Source organism: Lathyrus oleraceus, chromosome 6 (assembly GCF_024323335.1).
Source record: "Lathyrus oleraceus cultivar Zhongwan6 chromosome 6, CAAS_Psat_ZW6_1.0, whole genome shotgun sequence".
Taxonomy (NCBI): domain Eukaryota; kingdom Viridiplantae; phylum Streptophyta; class Magnoliopsida; order Fabales; family Fabaceae; genus Lathyrus; species Lathyrus oleraceus.
The window spans coordinates 27,911,114-27,930,052 of record NC_066584.1 but is presented as its reverse complement, the minus strand read 5'-3'; the positions used below and the strand labels follow the sequence as shown (position 1 = coordinate 27,930,052).

The 18,939-nt window shown below is 32.5% G+C and overlaps 1 pseudogene; it reads right to left on the bottom strand.

The window, feature by feature from the left end:
* Window positions 1–9,586: 9,586 nt before the first annotated feature.
* Window positions 9,587–10,021, bottom strand: LOC127093351 (pEARLI1-like lipid transfer protein 1; annotated as a pseudogene).
* Window positions 10,022–18,939: the final 8,918 nt, after the last annotated feature.

Genomic DNA, 18,939 nt, shown 5'->3' with positions numbered 1-18,939 from the left:
AGAAATCGTTATTACTTTGTGTGAGCTTGAAATGTTTTTTCCTCCATCATTTTTTGACATAATGGTACATCTAGTTGTTCATCTTGTGAAAGAGACACAATTGTGTGGACCAGCTTATATGAGATGGATGTACCCTGTTGAACGTTATATGAAAATATTAAAAGGGTACGTGAAGAACCGAAGTCGACCAGAAGGTTGTATGGTTGAAAGATACATTGTTGAAGAAGCGATTGAGTTTTGTACTGAATATTTGTCTAATGTTCAGTCAATCGGACTCCCCAAGTCTCAGCTTGTCGAAAAGAAAGAAGGAAAAAATCTAATTGGAAATAAAATCGTGACAGTATCAAGGGTCGAACGGGATCAAGTGCATTTGTATGTTCTGCACAATGAGAATGAGGTTGAGTCGTATGTTGAAATTCACAAGGATGTTCTCCGAGGTTTAAATCCCAATAGAAATGAAAATTGGATAGTACGAGAGCACAATCGATGTTTTATACCTTGGTTTAAGGATCATATTTATTCAAAGTATTATTCAGATCCCGCTTCAATAACAGAAAGGTTGAGATGCTTAGCATATGGTCCAAGTTTCCATGTTTTTTCTTATAGCGCATACGCGATTAATGGATACACATTTTATACCAAAGAACAAGATGATAAAAGTACTATGCATAATAGTGGTGTCACCGTGGTAGCTGAAGCAATGCACATATCAAGTGTGAAGGACTTAAACCCCAAATTTGCAAATCTGTCGTATTTTGGTGTTATCGAGCGCATTTGGGTGTTTGATTATGAGAAGTTTCAGATTCCTATATTTGGTTGCAAGTGGGTTGAAAATAATAACGGCATTCGAATGGATAAGTCAGGATTTTTGCAAGTGGATCTTAATAGGGTGGGATACAAAGATGAGTCTTTTATTCTAGCCTCTCAAGCTAGACAAGTGTTCTATGTCAATGATCCGAAAAGTACGAAATGGTCTATAGTTCTTTTTTCCAACAAAGTAATTGCTGAAAACACTGGAGATCAAGGTGATATTGATGTTGAGATTGAATCGTTTACCAGAAATGATCAAGATGAGAATATTATATCAAATGATTCATATATTAGAAATGATCATAATGAGGGTATTTGGATCAATCCAACCGTCCGTGTTGTTAAGAGACATGTAGAACATATTCCAACAAAGAAAAGAAAGAGAACTTAGTGAAAAAGGTACAGGTCAAATGATTTTAATTGTGCTCTTTATTACAGGTAAAATGACTTTTATGATTTTAATTGTTTTTACATTTGTCATCTGATTTTAATTGTTTTCTTTATTACAGGTAAAATGGCTATTATGAAGTCAATCATTCGTGCAAGGGGCAAGGGATACTCGAAAGTATCAATTGATATTTGTTTAGATGGAGATGTTCCATTGTCGTCAAGCCTCATTCGCGTAGATGATGATGTTGGATATTTGAAAGTATCCCTCTACGACAATGGAACATGTCCATCTAAACAAATATCAATTCTATCTTCAAAAGATAAGAGACCAAAAATATAAGGGGATTACGCAGCAAATCGAGTCAGTTGCATAAAAAAAAGAAGGTATAAACACAATTATATGATATTTATGCATAGAAAATGTTAATTCTTGATCTTATACATCACCTAACTAATTTTATGATATTTTAGGTTCATGCTATTGATATTGAACAAAAAGAGGTTGTTGCTAAGAAGACTGCTGCTAGCAAAAAAAACATACATCTCAGAGATGCTTTTGCTACTTAGTTTTATTTCTTTTTAAGTTATGAATTGGTTGTATATAGAATCTTTAGAAGTTAAACGATTATATATCAGTGGATTGTTGTATATGTATGGATTGTTGTATATAAGGCTTGTTGAATGCAATGTGTGAAAAAGGGCTTCAAATTATATAGTTTTGGGTGTACTGCTTCAATATACAGGTTGTCTAAAATAAATAAAAAAATATAGCGCTTTTTAAAAAAAAAAAATTAAATAACCACCCACTTTAGAGGGCGCTTTTTCAAAAAAGCGCTCTCTAAAGTGGAAACATGTAAGGATTTAGAGGGCGCTTTTACTGGAAAGCGCCCTCTAAACCCTTAAAAGTTTCCACTTTAGATGGCGCTTTCCAGTAAAAGCGCCCTCTAAACCCTTAAATGTTTCCACTTTAGAGGGCGTTTTTTTGAAAAAGCGCCCTCTAAAGTGGCCCTTAAAGGGCTTAAAGAGCCACTTTAGACAGCGCTTTCACTAGGAAAAAAAGCGCTGTCTTTACCTATGCCAGCGCCAGATTAGAGGGCGCTTTGAAGCGCTGTTATAGGCCAAAAAAAGCGCCCTCTTTTCCCTTATTTGGCGTAGTGCTAATAACGGATGTGAAATCGTCATTATATGTGTTTCGTAACTACCATTATATGTGTTTCGCAACCATCATTATATGTGTTTTCCATAATAATAAAGATTGAAGATAAACTAGATTGTAATGCGATGATACCATATTATGATAAGAGAGTTCAACAATGATGAACACAAAATAATGAAAAGAAAGTAGTTTCTCATTGCTTGGAATAGCTTAAAGTTACAACATAGCTCACACTATGCCATTGTGTATCCCATACATAATGTAGAAACTTAGTGTAAGTTAACTAACTTTCTAACTATATAACTAACTTTCCAACTAACTTTATGTTATTGGTTGATAATATCTTCATCCCATCTTCATACAAGTCATTAATTTTTTTCTAAGTTCACTATACTCCACGACATGCTCACCGTTTGCAACAAAATCAGTTACATAAAATTTCATTTTTACAAAATAAACTTGGCATTTACTGAGCTACACATCAATTGCTTATTTTGGTACTTGTTTTGAAAATTTTAAATATTCTTAATTTAACTATGCATTCACTACTTTTGAGGTTCTCTCTTTTTTTAAACGGAATTTAAGAGGTTGTCTTTGGAAATATATGTTTTTTTTTTTTTTTTAGAAATGATATTCCTATACCAAAACTTACGTCTACATTCGTATTTCACTGTTTACCAATATGGTGAACAGTGAAATATTATAATAATATATATATATATTTTTTTTTTTTTACTTTTTTAAATTAAATGATATTGATATAAAATTGTGTGAAATATTTTTTTTTTTAATTTTTAAATTAAATGATATTGATATAAAATTGTGTGATTAACCAATTTTATAATTTTATTAACCAACTTTTTACATTGTATTAACCAATTTTGATGATTGCTCAAAATTTATTTCGACAACTGAACGTTTATTAACCAACTTCATAATTTTATTAACCAATTTTTTACTTTTTATTAACAAACTTTGGTGTACTAATAAAAATTATTTTTAATATTTGGACGTGTATTAACCAACTTCTTCATTTTATTAACCAATTTTTTACATTTCATTAACCAACTTTATTTCATTACTTTAAAGACATTGTTCACGATTACTGTTCACGGGTACTGTTCATGTATTGTTCACGGGATACTGTTCATACATTGTTCATATACGGTTCATAATTATTATTTTTTAATTTTAAAAAAACATAGTTCACCGTATAAATACGGTGAACAATGTATACGGTGTATGGATTTGGTGTAAAAAATGGTGTATGAATAGCATAACTGTATTTTTTTGATATGGTAATGTAACAATTGTCACACGATACTAGTTTCTTCAATAAAGACACACTACTCTCAATTTTTAAGAAGCTCATGATTCTTTTTCACTCCATTATTCACGTATCACAATAAAGCATGCATGTACTTTTTCATAATGGATTTTATTAGAGATAGGGTTTAGCATAACCACTTATATAGGTTATTATCTCTCTTCCATTTTTATCTCTAATATCAGTTAGTTTGTTTCTACTTTTTAGGCCCATAATAGCATATATAAACAGTCAATTGTAACCTCTTGTTTCATGAAAATATAGATGAATGCATTGCCATAGTTAACTTTTAATATGGCATCCAAGCACAGCGATCTTGATGATGATCAATCTGAAAAAGAACCGCCTTCCATCATCATCCCACCCAACCCTGCGTATTCTCTGAATATTCTGATAATTCAGGAACCTCTCTTATTTCTACAACCTTGAATTGCAGCAACTACCGCACATGGCTTCGAGTCATGAAAATGGCTCTACACGCAAAGGTGAAGATCGGTTTCGTTGATGGTTCTATCAAGAAACCAACCCGCGATTCTACAGACTTTTCCAGCTAGGAGAAAGCTGATTACATGGTCATGGCATGGATTATCAATTCGATCGATCCCAATTTGCATGGAGACATCTCTCACACATCAACTGCTCGCGATATTTGCATTGATATTGAAGAATAATTTGCTTAGATCAATGCACCGCACATTCATCAATTATGGTGCATCATATGCCTTTTGCAGAAAGATTCTGACATGAGTATAAAAAAATATTACACCTAATTCAAAATCCTTTTTGATGAGCTTGATGAACTCCAAACGCTACTAGAATGCAGTTGTGGAGCCTCCAAATCTTTAACCAAGAGAGATGATGATCAATGCGTTCATTTGTTTCTTGATGGTTATGACAATGACTAATTCGCTCATATCATAGGCACCATCATTAACTCCGATCCTCCCCCACCATTGCGCCACGTTTTCAATCTCATACAACAAGAGGAATCACGATTGACAAATGAAATAGAAAGACACGTCAACACTAATACATGCTCAGCCTTTCACTCTGCCAAACACGACAGATCAAAGTCGCGCCAATATCTAAAACTTAATTGTGACCATTGTGGTAAGAATGGCCATGTCAAAGACAAGTGTTTCAAAATTGTTGGTTATCCTACACATTGGGAACCCGGAAGAACTCCAAAAAGAGACCACAACAAGCATAAAGGATCACAACTTTCTACATTAGTTGACAAACGTGATACTATATAAGGTTTGACATTAAGGCATTCTCTTCATGGCACTCGCACAAAAAATCTAGTTTCTCCCCTCGATAACATGAACGGTAATGTACATGCAACTCATACATGGATACTTGATAGTGGTGCATCCCATCATATGACTTATTTACCATCTATTTTGCATAATATTGAGCAATTATCCACATCTTTTTAAAATTATCACTCCTACTGGAACATCCACCCTTGTTGATTGCATAGGAGATGTATCTATGTCCAATAATTTCATATTACATAATGTGCTCCTAGTCCCTTCATTCAACTGGAACTTGATTTCCATTCATAGATTGACTCGTGATATATCTTGTACGGTGACTTATGATCAAAATTTCTACATAATCCAGGACCTTCTAACGAAGAAGAAGAGTGAATTCCGTAGCATGTATGAAGGTGTATATATGTTCACAAAGTCATTTCTACATGGATTCTTAGGGGCAACTAAGAAAGATTTAACAACTTTGTGGCACACTAGAATGGGACACCCTTCTCCTAAAGCTTTACAACAAATTTTGCATCACTTTCAATGTACTTTTGACTCACATAAATCAACATGTTGTGATATATGTCATGAAGCAAAACAATGTAGAAACTCATTTCCTTTTGGCAATAATAAAGCTAGTTCAGCTTTTGATTTGATCCATTGTGATCTTTGGAGAAAATACAATATTGTTGAACATAATGGAGCATCATATTTTCTCACCATTATTGATGATTATACTAGAGGCACTTGGGCGTATCTAATGAAATTGAAAACTGAAATGTTGCACCATTTGATCACTTTCTGTAATTTGATTAGGCGACAATTCAACAAAACTGTCAAGAGAATACACAGCGACAATGGCACATAATTTGTTAACTCCAAATTCTTATCTTTCATTCACCAAGAGTATGAAACCTAATATGTTTATACACCACAACAAAATGGACAAGTAGAACGTAAACATCGACATATATTGAATATAACGTGAGTGTTACGCTTCCAAGAAAACCTTCCACTACACTTTTAGGGTGATTGTGTTTTAACTGCAGCATACCTAATCAATAGAACACCTATTGTTGTTAATAAAGGTCTCACCCCCTATGAGATTCTTTTCGAAAAGGCACCTCAATATGATCATTTACGCAACTTTGGATGTTTATGCTACTTGAAGAATGTCTCCAAACAACTAGACAAAATTGATCCACGAGTTGACAAATGCTTATTCATTGGATATCCACAAGGACAAAAAGGATGAAACGTTTATAATATTCAAACTCATACTTTCCATACATCGAGAGACATCTTCTTCTATGAGGATACTTATCCCTTCCTTCAAACATCAAACCCACCTTCCATTAACATTAACAAATACACTAGATAATATTACATTGATGATGAATAACGACATCCCCCACAAACTGAAACAGTTTCATAACTTATAGTCATTCCCACTACCAATGCACAAGAAACTATCACTGCATCGACCAACCTTAACACTCATGATGTTGACATCTTACACCAGGACCATTCACTTGAATCCCCTACCAACACATCTGAACCAGATGAGCACAATACACCTAATCTCGTTTCAGCTTCAAACATTCCAGACAACAACGAAGATGATACAGTTGCAGGGGAGCACAATAAGGAACATAACAATGCTTGAATAGAGTTGCCCCCAAGAATACGACAGCCCCCACATCACCTCAAATATTTTTATTGCACCAACGCATCTGAACCGAATAAGCACAATACACCCAATCCCATTTCAGCTTCAAACATTCTATACAACAATGAAGATGATACGATTGCGGGGAAGCACAATAAGGAACATAACAATGCTTGAATAGAGTTGCCCCCAAGAATACGACTGCCCCCACATCACCTCAAAGATTTTTATTGCTACAATGTGCACTCAAATATTAAATACCCTATTTCAAATTTTGTTCACTATGATACGTTTTCCCTGAATCACAAAGCTAACCCTGCGGCAATTAGTAACACTGCAGAACCAACATCATACACTAAAGCAATTAAATTGCAAGTATGGAAAGATGCCATGGCTCAAGAACTTCAAGCATTTGAGGATAATCAAACATGCGAACTAACCACTCTACCACCTGGGAAAAAGTTAATAGGATATCGATGGGCATACAAGATTAAACACAAGGCCACGATAGAAATTGAGAAACATAAAGCTCGATCAGTTGCAAAAGGATTCACTCAAATCGAAGGAGAGGACTTCAATTAAAATTTTACGCCTGTTGCAAAGATGACAATTGTTTAATGCTTTTTGACTGTTGCAGCAACCAAATGGTGTATCCTCTATCAAATGGATGTTAGAAATGCCTTCCTTCATGGAGATTTACATGAAGATGTCTATATGAAACTTCCACAAGGCTACAACACTATGCATCCTAACGTGGTGTGTCGGTTGAAGAAGTCCTTGTAAGGGTTACACCAAGCCTCTCAAAACTGGTATTCCAAATTATCAAAAGCATTAATTAACTATGGTTTCAAGGAGAGTCATGTTGATCACAGTCTCTTCATGTACACCAAACCATTTATCTTCATAGTTGTTCTAGTTTATGTCGGTGACTTAATCATCGCTAGAAACCATGATGAAGCTTGTGCCAAATTCAAACAATACTTAAGTCAGTGCTTTCATATGAAAGATCTTGACAAACTTAAATACTTCCTCGGTATCGAACTAGCACACGGACAAGAAGGCTTATTTCTTTATCAACGAAAATATACACTTGAGGTTCTCACTGAATGTGGCATGCTTAGTTCCAAGCCTTCTTCGTTCCCAATGGAGGCAAATCACAAACTCGCTTTAGCTAATGGATCCCCATACTCCGATCTGTTAAAATATAGATAACTAACTGACCGCCTCATTTACCTCACAATCACAAGGCCATAATTAACATATGTTGTCCATGTGTTAAGCCAGATTATGCAAACACCTCTTCAAGATCATTGCGACACAACCATGAGAGTCCTTCGATACCTTAAATCCTCCCAGGGTCAAGGCATCGTCTTACCTAAAAACAATAATCTGCAACTAGTTGCTTTTTGTGATTCAAATTGAGCATCATGTCCCATAACATGAAAATCTACATCGGGTTATTTGATGAAACTTGGAAACGCTCCAATTTCATGGGAAATAATGAAATAAGTAACCGTCTTTCGCTCTTCCAGTAAAGCTGAATATAGAGCAATGGCACATGCTACAAGTGAAATTATTTGGATACACAGCCTACTAAATACTTTTTAAGTTCCATACATATGTCCTACACCTTTATACTACGATAATCAAGCAACCATTTATTTACCTGCCGTCCCTGTTTTCCACTAAAGAACTAAACACATTGAAGTGGATTGTCATTTCATAAGAGACCATATTCAATCAGGCGCCATTACTACGACTCATATTTCAACTCATCAGTAACAAGTTAACATCTTCAATAAATATTTAGGAGCTAAGATATTCCATGACTTTTTGTCCAAGTTGGGAGTTTATAACTATCACTCTCCAACTTGAGGGGGGAGTATTAGAGATAGGATTTAGCATAACCACTTTTATAGGTTGATATCTCTCTTCCACTTTTATCTCTACTGTTAGTTAGTTTGTTGCTACTTCTAAAACCCACAATAGCATATATAAACAACCAATTGTAACCTCTTGTTTCATGAAAATATAGATGAATGCATTTCCATAGTTAACTTTTAATAGTTTTTCATTCTCAATACCATTTTTGTCACACATAAGAATGTTTCACACGCCTTTTCTTTTGATAATGTTAATCCATTTGTTTCTCACCCCTTTTCTTTTAATAATGCTAATTCACTTTTATTTTAATGTTTATTTCTCTTTAAAAAAATTGTGTTTGTTTAAAGATGGTTGAAGATATGAATACAAATATAAAATTCGATAGTTAATTATCACTAACTTTTTATATTTTCATTAAAAATCATATTTTTTGAAGTATATTTTTTACTTATATTCAAATCTCTATCTAGCATCTCGATTTTTGTATTAAAAACCCTAAACAATGTTGGACAATATTTATTTTAGGAAGGTTGATTTTTTGAATTATTTTTAGGTTTTAATTGTTATGATTTAAAAAATGATTTAATAAATAAATGTCATGTGTCTTAAAAATATATTTTAAAAAATTAAATTACACATTAAACTTGCCACATAAGTTTAATTGCCGAGTCATATGACTCAAAGATCAAATGAAAAAAAATTGAAATCTTTACTTTTATTTTTACATGTAATAAACCAGAACTCTCGTCCATATAATAGGAGATAAAAATACTATTCACCCTAATATATATTAAGGGAGAATTTATTTCTAAGTAAAAAATATAAAGTGCATTTAATTTTTTTAATTTTATGTAAAATAGATAATACAATTTTACATGCTATGCTTCACCTCACACAACTCCAATGAGCCCAAAATAATTACAATAATCCATTCATTACACAAATGAAAGTATGACAAGTACAATCATGCAAACGAAGGTTCCCTAAATTTATTTAAATTAAAAAGAAAAAGTTGGAAATAAGGCAAACAAGCTTACCCCATTATTGAAAGGACATACCTACACATCTTACTTATAAAGCATGAAATTTTATGAGCATTGGAAACCAGAAGGAACAGATTTTTCACAAGCACTGAGTAGAAGACTGAGTGTGATAGGAACATTCAAGTTGATACCAAGAACATTAGCCTTAATTGCAGTACAAAGACAAAGTGCTGCTTCTAGATCAGCCAAACCTTGAATCAATGCACAACACTTGCTTGAAGCAGGACTTCCGACAACAACATTAACAAGTCCAAGAAGATTAGCACAAACACCTAGCTTTAAAGTGTCATTAGGGCATTTTTGTGATGTTGAAGGAGTAGGAGGACTAGTCGTAGGTGGAGGACAAGACTTTGGTGTTTTGGAAGGTGGTGGAGGAGTAGGCTTAGGTTTTGGATTGCATGAACCACAAGCATGTGAAAATGTTTAATAGGAAAGAAGAGAAAGCAATATAATGAGTGCACTAAGCTTGTTGGAAGCCATTGTTAAGAAATGTATACTAATGTGTTTTTTGAGGGTTTGATGTTGAACTATAGGATGAGAATTAAAGGAGAGAATTGGACCATATTTATTGGAAAACATTTGTGAGGTTCACTCATGTGGTCTCATATGTTAGTGGTAAGACTATAAATTCTTAAAGCATAAATCTGAGTGAGATATTTTTTCTGAGTGGTGTTAACTTTTTTTGTTTTTTTACTACACATCTAAAATGTCTCATCAATAAATTTTTACTAACATGTATCGTATTAAATTTGCAAAAATAAAAAATATGGGACGGGTAACATAGATATTGATATTCATTTTGACATGTTTTCGAATTAATCATGTTAATAATTTATAATATTTGATTTTAATAACTAAAAATATTAATTATTTAATTAATATATTGATATTTTTGTCAAGACTATTATTAGTTTTAGAAAATAAACTATTTCAATTTAAAAAATTAATTTTGATGTGGGGATGAAGTGAAACGGAAATACTGGAAAATTTGAATATTTTTTATGTTTAATTGTTTATTTTCGTTTGAGTTCAGAATGGAAAACATATGTTTAGCAAGGAAATTAAACGGGCCTTGTTGCCATGCTACCTTCAATTTTTTTCTAAAGTTCATCAGGTCATGACGAACCAAACATATTTGCAAGAATTTTTTTAGCCAAACACATTAGAATTAGAATTATATTTGAAGCTCTCAAATTTAATTCCTCAAACTTATCTTTTTAGTGTCTTGTGTAGTCTTGTTTATATGAACATGTGTTTTACTCCTATTTTAAAAATAAAAGATAGTTGAGTCGTAATAGACCATAATAAGAACTTCACTGTACATAATATTTTTTACATTACAAGTTATAAGAAAAGTATAATTTGTGCATCATGTAAGTTTTAGGAAAGAGAGATGTGTCACAATAAATGGCTTATGATGCCAAATATTTCTTATACATCAAATTTCTCAAATAGTACAGTTATAGTATCATACTATCTTTTAAATTTTAATATATATCAAAGGAGGGAGCAAGTCCAAGATACAAAAGAAAAGTAAAAATAAAAAATAAAAACTAAACAAGAAACACAGAGTGTCGATAAGCTTAACAATATAACAACTAAAAAAAAAGTAACGTTAACTTGTGTTCATAACACAATTTTCAAAATAATATTCTTTTATTTAATTCTTAAATTATGTCTCTAAAACACAAATTAGGATTACTAAAAAAAAATGGTAAATAACAAGAGGCACAAACTTAAATCACCAATAGCCTCACCACTAATAGGAATAAGTTAGAATCTAGGAAAGATAACCACTATCGAGTCCTCCAAAAACATTTGAAAATCAAAACTCCAAGAGAACATATCACCACTCTTCATTGACTCAAGCGGAGGATAAAGTTCACAAGCTAATTAGAAAATGTATATTAGAAAATTGATGATCTATCAAGATATCATTTTTAAATAAAAGAAATACTCGTATTTTTCATGTCTTACTTGAGTAATTGTTTTCTTGAAAAAATGAAATCATTCCAGAATTTTTATATAATTCATACAACTAAATATCAAATCACAGTAAATTTCCTCTAATCCTATTCAAATTCTTTAAAAAAGAAAAAAAATTCAAAGAGATAAATAATATCTTCCGGTAAGACAACCATCCTCCCGAGCAATCAAAAAGTTCTATATTTGTTTATAAAATAATTTATGTTTAAATGGTTTTTTTAAAATAAAGTATGACTGACAACATGTCTCCTCCTAAAAAGAAAACTCAAGTTCATAGAACCGCATATTTAAAAAGTATATAACTCAATTGTAATATCTCATATTCTCTTAAATGCTCAATTAGTTGTCAGTTGAGACCAATAGAGTAATCAGTTAACTTTGAAGAGATTAATTATGAATAAAAGGGACAGACCAATATTACTAAGTACAAGAGAGGACATTTTGGTAACATTAATAATTGGTCAATTGGTACTAGAAGACAAAATATCAATTGAGATATTTTGTATTACTACCTAATATTATAATATATATATTAATTATATGTTATATATATGTGTGGTGGTAAGAGAAAGGGAAGAGATAAGATTGGAGAAAGAGATAGAGTTATCAGAAAGTGTGAGAAAAGAAAAGAAAGAAAGAGGAAGAGAGGAAGAGGAAGAAGAGAAGAAGATGAAGGAAGGAAGAAGAAGGAAAAGCTCATGAAGAATCATGGAAGCTCATCATCACCATTTTCTACTCATCATCTTCACCATCTCCATGTGTTAGAGGTGAGTTCTAGGTAGAACTTTAGATTTAGAAATTAAGGTTTGATTAACCATGGAATTGATAGTAGGATAGATGATATTATGATGAGTTCCTCCATGGATCATATGAATTTTCATTAATGATGCTTCTATGTCTGTTTTGTATTTGTTGTTCTTGTGATTTAATGATATGGTGGTTGCTTTGAAAGTCTTGTTGATGTGTTTTTATGTGTATGACAAGAGGTTGGTTAGTAGGGATGAAATAAGCATTATGCAGGTTGAAATTTTATAAGTGTGCAGAAGAAATGAGGAGGTTTTTGTGTGTGAAAAAGTGAAAATTTGACTTTTGGTTGCAATCGATTGTTTGAACTTTCTGTTTTTGAAGAAGTGAAATTTATTAGCAATCTAGTGAAATTTTGTGAGAAATCTCTCATTCAATCGATTGTTTCACTTGATCAATCAATTTACATGAATTAATTCCTTGATAAATTAAAATATGTCACCAATGGGTAATTAAAATATGTCACCAATGGGGGTCAAACCCGAGACTTCCTTGGTATTATACAAGTCTTACCACTAAGCCAAGGATTTTGTTGTTGAATACTTATGCAATGAAAAAATGTTAACCTAAATCTTGATTAGGTTAGATTGATGAATTAATTGAGTGTAATAACTTGACTATGTTTATTGTACCATGTTATAATTACTTTGTGTATACCTTATGAATATTATGAATCATATTATGATGTATACTAAGTATTGTTATTGTATGTGTGCATGAATGGTTAAAACATATATGATGATTAGTGAGGAAGCCTTAGGAGTATAACTTGATTAATAACTTAAAAAGATAATCTAGGTTATGGAAATGAGTATACGGTGATGCTTGGACACAATGATACCTAGGTGTGTATTGTGGACAAGTATTCATGTGGTAAATAAATCAATATGCTTTGTATGGAATATGTGTGATTTATGTATGAGAATGGATCATGTTATGATGCCATGAGAATTGATATGATATCATGGGAATTTGTTTGATATTTCTGGTGAGGAACTTTTGTTCCAAAAGCCTTATTTTGGTGAGAAGTGTTGCTCCAAAAGTCCCATTTGTTATTGTGAATTAATCACGTATTCGGAATTAGTTTTGATGGTGCACATACCACTTCAAAGGCTTACGTCAAGAGGTAAGTGGGGATGTGGCACCAATGATTCTTGCCTCAATTGGGTTTGAGTCCCAACCATGGCGGACATGGGGGAAAGGTGGACACCTAAGTGGGTTAGAGTCCCATACGGTGAAAGATGCCCTAAGTGGGTTAGAGTCCCATACGGGTGACGGTCGCTTGAAATGTGTTTGGAACTCATAGAGGACCCAATATCCACAGCGAAAGTCGAATCATACGAGCACGCATGAACCGGGCCTGGCTTAGACTTAAGTCCATTCGGGGATTGATGTTTCGTGCATCCGAATAGTGATTTTGTTGAGTGGATGCACTCAAGTAACATGTTTCCATACATTGCGATTAGCCCCTTAGATACTCAAGTCCTAGTTACAAGGTGCGAATGATGCACCGGTAACGGAAGGTGAAAACTTGAGTTAGAATTGAGTAGAAACCCTGTAGAGCTGAGTGGACCCATAGGATTGGAGAACTCACTGAGATTATTATCTCATCCCATTATTGTTGTTATTTTTCAGGTATTCCTTGCAGGTTGAATTCAAGAGAAGTTGTCTACTGATATTTCAAGGGATGCAGTTATTCTGAACTTCCGCTATGGAGTTGTGTACAATGAAGATATTGTACATAGTTCTTAGATTTTATTTTTAGGCTTTATTATATGACATGTGTCATTCATGTTTTTAGTTTGAACATGTGTATATAATGATGCCATAGACACTTATGATTGTGTCAATACCAAATAATGACACTTGTATGCTATTATTCTAGATATATATTATAGGGGTTGTTACACAAAGAGTTAAAATAATCAAAATGTCATGGTGTCTATTTGATAATTAGTCTCATAGTTACTTCTAAGAATGTACGTTGTAGGAAATATTAGTTGATATTTCCTTGAAATAGTAGTACAACAAGTGTGATTTTGTTGGAAATATTAACAAATATTTCCCCTAGAAGAAATGTGAAAGAGGAAATTAGGTGGATTAGAAGTGAATGGGGTAGTTTCACAGTGAAACCCTTATATGATAATTTGATGAGTATTGTAGAACCAGATACTCAAGAATAAGAAATACTGGAGGCAATTGAGAGGGTCTGAAAGGTAGCAGTTGTGAAAAAGATATTCATCATGTATCTTGATTTTGTTTTGATGAACACAAAATCTCATCAAAGAAGAAAAAGGTTGAAGTCTAACTCAATCAAATTTCAAGATTGAAAAAGTCATTGGATGTTACATTAAAAGAGATTAATCATGAAGCAAGGGTATTCAAATACAATTCACATTATGTATATCATTCGATGCTCAGAAAATCATTAATATTTTCATCTCTAATGTTCCAAGCATTCATGCATCAAAATCACTCAATTCAAGCCTTTTTAAAACTTATTTTTCCAAAAATTTTAGGGTGGTTACACTTTTAGTGTAATCGGTTACATACTCATTCTGCCAGAACTTTTAAAACATTGAATCTACAATTTTTTAAGTTATGTAAATGTTTAACCGATTTAAGAAACCTACTATGTTTCAAATTTAAAAATCGTTCTGCATTTTTTTAATTAGGTGATTGTTTAACTGATATAAGAAATAGGGTACATAATGCAAAATTATGTCTTTTCATGAACAATTGTCATTCTAAACTATTTGAAACATTCATGAAAATGTCTCAAACTTATGCATCTATTCATAGAGGTTTCTTATATATATATATATATATATATATATATATATATATATATATATATATATATATATATATATATATATATATTATATATATATATATATATATATATATAAGAAAAATACACCAATTTTCAAATAACCTTTTTCATTCAAATTTTAAAAACAATTCAAATCTTTTCTAAGTGTTCATACATCAAAAACATTGAAACTTTTATGCATAACCTTTCATATCATACAAAAGTTTCGTTAAAATTTCTAAGCACTTAAGGTTCATATATTATTGAATTGTACATTGAAAGAGAAGATCAAACTTTATCTTGGACTTCATTCAAGATTCAAATACTTAAGATTATTCAAAAGTATGTTGTAACTTAATCACCAAGGTTGTGATGATAAGTTGTTTGTTGTAAAAGGGTTTTTGGATTGGTATAATTCAAAGTCCACCATAGTGTTTGATGTTTGTAGAAAATTTCCTTTGATTCGGGGAGATTCAAAGTCCGCCATAGGTTTGATATTTATGTTAGAAGATTGTGAAAGAGATCTTTGTGTGAGTCTTGTACAAAGATCTAACATAGTGAAAAATTCTTCAATGTGTAAAGGAATTAGATATACTATTGGTTGATAAGGAAAATTAGGATAATTTCTTGTGTTAATTTATTTTTTTCAATTTATTTTCTACCCTTTATATTGTTAAGAACATGTCATTTTCATATCTTAAAAAAATTAAAAATATAACATTAAATCAAGAAAAATCAAACAATTTTAAATCACTCCCTCTTAGAGTGTATCTCATAATTACAACGGTCTCTCAAAAAAACTAAAATTTTGGCCGAAGGGTTGTGCTAAATAAGTTACCAACAACAACAGAAGATAGGGGTAGTATTGAATTCTCATGAAAATGTTTGTGTCTTTTGCTTTAAAGAAGAAGAAAATCGAGGACACTTGTTATTCTCTTGTCTTTTAATTGATAGGGTTAGTGGGAAGTGATCATTTTGAAAAATTCTCAAAACAATTAAAGGGCAGAGTTGCAAAGAACAAATAATCATTAAATAAGAGATGAAATGTCCATGAAATGTCAACTCGGTAATAAGTGAGCTTGGTAAAAGAAAGTTTGACTAGTTTGTAATTTCAAAGAAAATAATTTAAATTTCATAAAAAATGATTATCAAATAATCATTAATGTAACTTTTACTTAATGATATACTTTCTCTTTTTTTCTTTCTTTCTATTTTTCTATAAAGAGGTGAAGTCAGTGTCAATACATTTTCTACCATAAATCAGATACTATTTAACTAGTAGTTATAAAAGTTAAGGTTTCTTAAAGATGAAGAAAGTTATTAGAGAACCGGAGTAATAAAAAGGAGAAGGAATTAAATGCATATTGACAAGCTGTTGTTTTTTTTTTGTATAAAAAGGACAAGGAAATAAATGCATATTGACAAAGTCATGTTTTCTTGTTAACAAAATACACATTGACAAGTTGTGATTGGGATATTCTGCAAGTTGTTTTCACCCAATTACAATCAAATTAAACTAGGTTGTTTTGCATGCACGTTACTAGGTTGTTTGCATGAAATCAAAATAGGCAATTTTGTGACTAACACATGCACAAGCACACATCCCTACATTTTTTAAGTCGACAAGGTTCTGATGGTAGGGGTATAAGGCAAGGTCAGACAACATCCTTTAGAATCTGACAGATCGTAAAGTCAAAGTAGATATGATTTTATTATTAAAACAAAAATCAACCACACTTTATCATATTTCTTTTCTATAGTAGCTTGTATAAAGGGTAAGAGCATTTGGATTAGCCAGGATCCTTTAGAAGTTGACAGATCATTGAGTCAATGTAAAATCTTATTTGATTATTAAAACAAACTTGCAAAAACAAATTCATCTCTAGATGATTTTAGAACTATCTCCTTATCCGGCACATATATAAATTTGTGGCTAAAGTTTTGAATATATATATATATATATATATATATATATATATATATATATATATATATATATATATATATATATATATTGGTGTAAGTTCTAGAAGTCAATATTTTTGATACTTGTATCGAATTATTTATTAATAATAAAATGCCACTACGCCAAAAACTGGAATAGACAGCGCCCCTTAGAGGGCGCTTTATTACAAAAGCGCACTCTAAAGTGAAGAGAAAAAATAAGGAGCATACTATTGGAATAGACAGCGCACTTTAGAGGGCGCTTTTGTAACAAAGCGCACTCTAAAGTGAAGCGAAAAAATAATGAGGAAATGGAGGGACACCAATAGAGGACGCTTTATTGAAAGCGCCCTCTAAGGGTAACCTTAGAGGGCGCTTTTAAAAAAGCGCTCTCTATGTCCATGTACATTTCCAGTTTATAAGGCGCTTTTGGAAAGCCTTAGAGAGCGCTTTTAGAAGCGCCCTCTTAGTCCCCCTTTAGAGGGCGCTTTTGTAACAAAGCGCCCTCTAAAGTGAAGCAAAAAAAAAATGAGGAAATGGAGGGACAACAATAGAGGGCGCTTTAGTGAAAGCGCCCTCTAAGGTTACCCTTAGAGGGCGCTTTTAAAAAAGCGCTCTCTAAGTCCATGTACATTTCCAGTTTAGAAGGCGCTTTTGGAAAGCCTTAGAGAGCGCTTTCAGAAGCGCCCTCTTAGGCCCCCTTTAGAGGGCGCTTTTTTTACAAAAGCGCCCTCTAAGGTCCCCTTTAGTAAACATTAAAATTATAACATATACTGCATGTCTCTTTATTTTCCCTCTCTATAAGCTATTTCGTTTACGTAACTGGGTTTTCTCTCTACTGCGATTACTCTCTACTGCGATTACTCTCGTCCTCCGTTCGTTCTCCCTCCCTCACCGTCATCGTCGCCGTCGCCTTTTTCTGCTGCTGCGTTCACGTTCACTGAGTTATCTGCGTCCACCGTCACTGTTCACTTTCTTCTCCATCGTTACCGTCACCTTGAAGGTATTTCTCTTCTCCATCGTTACCGTTCACTTTCTTCATGTGTTTGATTAGGGCATTTTCTAAACTTAGTTTTACATTTTGTGCATTATGTTGATTAATGTTGTTTAGGGCAAACTGAGTTTTTTATTTCTGATTGAAAACTGATATCATTTGAAGTGTGTTTGAGCTTGTGCTTGGAAGTTTGATGATTATGGATGCAAGTTTGTTCATGTTCCAAACACCATAAGTTTGCATTGGTCTTTTGCATGCAGTAGGCGTGTGTGAGTTTGTATTCAATAATGATAAAAAAAAAGAGTTTAGATTGTTGTAACATGAGAGAAATGGAAGGTATATGAATGTGTTCACGTATTGAATCATTGTCTTACTTAGGTCTTATTGAATCATTTCTATATTACAGATAAAATGGCTAACCAAGACGATACCCATGACGCGAATGGATCACGTAACAATGTTGAAAAAGAAATCAAACGAGGATTGACTGTTATGAAGTCAATCATTCGTGCAAGAGACAAGGGTGTAAAATTTGAAGTACATTGGAGTGCTGAAGACCAACTAATTGAGCCTAACGGTTCAATGTTGGCAAGTTACATTGGTTTCCTTGTTCGACAACATATTCCGATTACATGTGATAATTGGAGAAGTCCGGACTTGAAGGTTGGCAAAGAAAAAATATGGTCCGAGATACAGGTACTTACCATATATTGTTATATGTTTTTTTTGTTGACTATTTGTTGACCATATATTGTTATAATGTTACTTTATAATAACACACTCCATGTGTATGTTTTTTAGAGATCCTTTCACATTGATGAAAGCCGGCAAAATTATTGTATTCAATTGGCCGGA